We start from the raw sequence: 4964 nt of genomic DNA, 5'->3' as shown, positions 1-4964 counted from the left end.
CGCTTCTTGAACTCTGCCAGGTTTGGTGCCTGTGACTACTTCCCCAGGGAGCCTGTTCCAGTGTCCAGCAACATCACAATATGAAAAATTTCAGGCCAAGCATATGCAGAATAGTAGCACTTCCATAACCACAAAACAGACACTTCTGAGACTGCCCTGTAGCTCTTGGCTGGGGAACCTGTGAAAGCAGAAAGCCAGTGAGCTGGGACTGTGTCCCAGGAGCAAATAATCCAGCAGGCAAAGAGGCACTAGACTGATATGTAAACTGTAATATCGCAACTCTAGATTACATTACCCAGGAGGAATTCTGTTTCATACTGAATATGGATACGAATACTGAGCATAGGAGAGGTGGAACATGGATTCAAAGGAACAGGAAGAAACCCGGAACAAGACAGCACTTGCCCTTAAAATCTCTCCCAGTCTCATTTTCAGGTAGAGGGGTGATGGGAAAAAAGAAAGGATATCTCTGAGAAAGCCTGTCCTGCAAAGACATTCTTTTATCCTGATACATCCATACTGGTGGAGGTGCAATGGAAACCAAAGTTATGGGGGACTTCAACCACTCCTTGTACTCTAGTAAATAACATACCAGAAACCTAGACTACATTAAGGAAAAATTCGCCTACTTTTGAGACACCCACCAAAAACTTTTGTTTAAAGGTTTGAAAATGTTTTAGATACCTCATAGATATGAGCAAGATGGATCTCTGAACAATATTTTTTCCAGATGTTGACTTGATATCAAGATGACAAGCAAAGAGAAGAAAGTAGAAGTCCAAGCACTGTTTCAGAGGAGCCAGAGTGAAGGACAATATGCATAAGCATCTTGTACTTCTGTCCTGCAGAACCACATCATGCCAAGCAGCATATCTGGCCACCACATACATCGAATATCTGCTCACTCATCTGCTTGCAGGGAAACTAGTAAAGAGGTACTGACTGTTTGGAAAGAGCTTCCACTGCCCTCAGAAAGTATATCATGGCTTTCATAAAATAAAACTTTAATTAAGCAATAAAAAAAATACAACTTTTGCAAACATTTAAAGCCACATAAAAAAATAAAGTGCCAGGTTTTTGACTGCTCTACACAAATGATATGTCATTACATTTAGTTTTAGTAAAGCAAATCTGATTTTCCACTAGGTTTAAGCAGGAAGAATACTCAAATATATCTCATGATAAGACTTTGTAAGAGACAACATGCTTGGTCTGAGCCTTGCAAGTATAGAAATTCCTCACACTACAGGGGATGCTGAGGCACAACCATCCGCTACCTGATGCCTGCACAGTACCCCATCTTGGTGCAGTTGATTATGTACCTATTTGTCTTGTCTTTAGCATAGTCCATCAGGTCTCCTAGAGAACAGGAAAGATGAGATCTTTTGATTTAGCTCTCAAGACAGTTTAACCACAATCTCTGTCATTGATGTCATGATGATGGCCCTGGACAAATAAGTAATGAGACATAGCTAATGAAGACTGAATTTTCCTACTAAAAAAATACAGAGGATGGTTCACACTTAGTTCACCAGTTGCTATAATGCACAGGCATATTTCCACAACCATTGCCCCAGGCGTTTGGAAAGGATTCCAGTGGTTTGAGTAATAGGCCAGGGATAGAGACAAAGTTTCTTTAAAGATACCACATACTATGGTGGTTCTGGCTGAGCGGATGATAGTGAAGAGTTCGAAATTACAGCCCAGTAACATTGGTCATCAAAAGAAAAAGTACACTATGAACCTGCAAGTGGAAGGAAATTTTGCCTTGGCATCTTTCATATTCAAATGTATTTCTGGAACTGACTAGCTAGGACCAGTGTCATCTGAGGAGAATATTTAACCAGTGCAACATAAGTTTAGGATTTTACCAGTGATTATGAGAACTGAACATAGATGCTTGCATAAGGTTGGCTTTAGCACTCACACATTTCTTATTCAAGTCTGGTGATAATACGTCTCTGGGAGGTCAATTTTTTACATATAATAAATATTTATATATAAATATATATATATATATTATCTTAAAAATTAACTTTTTTTTTTCCCAAACGTTTTTAGTGCATTTTATCTACCACAGATAAAAAACCACATTGGGACAGTATTTATACAATTACTTACTGTACAGTAGCAATAGCTATGCACAATTAATATTCTTATAGTTGTTCAACTTGAATCATAGAAGTTGACAGTCTATGTTTGTAAACAGCTCACCTTTGCAGTGAAGCAGCATAGTCTTCTGTATGACTCTCTAAGAAAAGCACCGATCAGGTAACTGTTAAAATTAAAAGCAATTAAGATCTTAAACAGGCAGTTATGGTAGGCATTGCCATAAACTGAAACAAAACAAAAAAGCTCCACTCCTATTCATTAGGCATTTGTCACGATGTGTACACTGCATGCTTTTGTTTGAATAGAAAAGCAATTATGTTTTAATACACTTATATTCTAATCATCTCCTTATCATCCTGGGATAACGAGTCATTAGAAAAAAGAATATTATATACAGCAATACAGCTTATTGTTCTGTGCAAGTTATTATTGTATCAGCTGAGCATAACTACCTGACAGTTAGGAAAGCTTAGTAATCAGCAGTTTCTGTTTGTGCTTGCACTATCCATGCAAGCCTCCAGAAGGCTTTTTCTTCATTTAGACTTGTTTTATGCTATTAGTGAACCTAAAATTCATGACCCCTGCATTGGATATAGGCAGAGAGGACACAATTTGATGACATAAAACAAAAATAAAAAAAAAAAGTCTGTATAGCTGCCACTTGACTGGTTCCCATGAGGCACAGATGCATCTGAAGCAAGTCCAGGACATACAATTACCATGACTACAGCATAGTAACTTTTTTAATGCAGTAAAGAGCGGATACGAAATAAAAAAAAGTATAATACTCATTTTCACATAAATCAACATCATCAAATTGCTGAAGTACACAGCCAAGGCAGATAGGCTGGGGAGATCATTGGTTTTAAATGAGGAGAGTCAGAGTTCAGACTTCTTTCTGCAGATGACCTGATTATCCTTAAACCAATGCCAAGATAAAAATCATGCTTCCACACCCATAAAGCTACTATATCAGCTCTGAAAAGGGAGCTATGAAAAACAACAGTAGCCAAGGTGAAATGTTAGGCAAGGTTAAACTATCCGTCTTTAAACAGTATGTGCTATGTCCTTGTCCTCACCTGCTGCAAAATGTCAGGAGCATGACCCTAGCAGAGACCTCACGCAGTCTGGGGAGACTGCAGTAGTCATCTCCATGAGAAGTGAATCTTCCTCCTGCAATGATGTCCAGTCCAGGGCTAACTATTAGCTCTGTTGGAGCCATTACCCTACAAGCCCTAAACAGCATAAACAAAGAGGGATAATTGGTTAAGGATGTTGAGAGGTTATATTTTTACTGCCCAAACAAATGATTCTTTAAAGTAGGACTCTGCGAGTCCTTATTATGTTATTGTACTTAAAGCAAGGCTAAAAATAAATGGGTATTTCAAAGGTAATAAAGACAGAAGGCCAAAATTCTGCTCTACAATAACTGTTATTTACAAAAGTCACAAAAGCAACTTGCATCATGACTCTCCATTAAGATTACAACTAACATTTTTAGAAACTAATCGAAAAAAAATTTCTTTCTGAATGTAATTGGTTCAATTGGTTTCTCAGACAAAATTTGTACACATCTTGGACATCCAAAACTAAATTTACTAACTACAATATTTCTCTTTTATCAATGTGTCACTGTGCCTGATCAGCATCAAAAGAGGGAATACACATATGCATGTGGGACAACAGTTAATTGTTTCCTATCCTAAAGAGATAGGGGAATACCATTAATTCTCCAGTATATGGCACAAAATTGGAGCCTATTGCTACTGCATTTTCATCATGTTAGAATGCTAATACTAGGTTGCACTCTTCATATAAATCTAAAAAAATACATGAGAAATAACTTTTGGGTCTTGTTGGTTATATGGTTTTTTCCTAAATAGTAGACTTTGAACCACAACTTAATCATATGTGCAGAGAAAGCATATTAAAGTCTTTTACACAGTTAAAGGGAAGCAGGACAAGTGATAAATAGCTGCATGTATGCAGTACTAAGGTTACCCTTGAAAATCAAAGCTTTTTTTGCAAAGTGAAAGGCACAGTATACTATAAGTCTTTCATAAACACTTTTATAATACCTTTGTGAATCCTAATGCCCTATTACTGGAGTTTGTAGTAAAGGTTTAAATCATACTATGTTTACAGAAACACTATTTTAAAGGTTTTATAGTCGGAGACGGCATCAAGATAGCCATTCTGATAAGAAGCAAAAATAAACTGAAGAAGAAATAGACTTATGTTAAACAAAGCCTTTTTGGATCCTAAATATTATGATGCTCAGCATATGCTTGCTCTACAGATCTATTTGATTGCTGATTTTCTAATGATGATATTGATGTGCTGTTAATAGAAATATGCAGCACATGCTTGCTAATCGTGATAAGCATACACTGCAAATCCATTTGATTGTTAAAATTCCTAATGATGATATCGATGCAATATTGACATGCTGTTGAGAAAAAAATCCACCATGCAGTGAATGACTAAATGAGGTAGGATGCATCAGATATCTGTTTGATTGTTAAATTTCTAAAAATTACTCTTAAGCATTTTTCAAGGAAATAATAAAAAAAAGCATGCAATACCTGCTATTCTTAATATTCTACACCTTAATAGTCTTCAAGCAGTATATGTGAATTTTTTGTTTGCTCTGAAAACATTCCTTATATAATTAAACATATTTCAAGCTCTTTTGGTAGCATGCTGCTAAAAGAGAATTATTAAATAAGTATTTTAATATCTTTTGCAACCAGTTTTTACAGAAGAGAAAAAATTAAAAATGAAGGGTTTTTTTTTTAAAAAAGGTCCTTTTATGAAATAAAAAATTCTGAAATTTGAAAGCGATTAATAAA

The 4964-nt window shown here is 36.0% G+C and overlaps 1 long non-coding RNA gene across 1 annotated transcript; it reads right to left on the bottom strand.

The window, feature by feature from the left end:
* Positions 1–1265: 1265 nt before the first annotated feature.
* Positions 1266–3301, bottom strand: LOC116779875. The gene is made up of 3 exons (XR_004355780.1): positions 3192–3301; positions 2215–2275; positions 1266–1359 (listed from the first exon to the last, which is right to left on the bottom strand). It is a non-coding gene; the product is annotated as an uncharacterized LOC116779875 (long non-coding RNA).
* Positions 3302–4964: the final 1663 nt, after the last annotated feature.

Source organism: Chiroxiphia lanceolata, chromosome 1 (assembly GCF_009829145.1).
Source record: "Chiroxiphia lanceolata isolate bChiLan1 chromosome 1, bChiLan1.pri, whole genome shotgun sequence".
NCBI lineage: Eukaryota > Metazoa > Chordata > Aves > Passeriformes > Pipridae > Chiroxiphia > Chiroxiphia lanceolata.
This window is presented reverse-complemented; position numbering and strand designations above follow the sequence as displayed.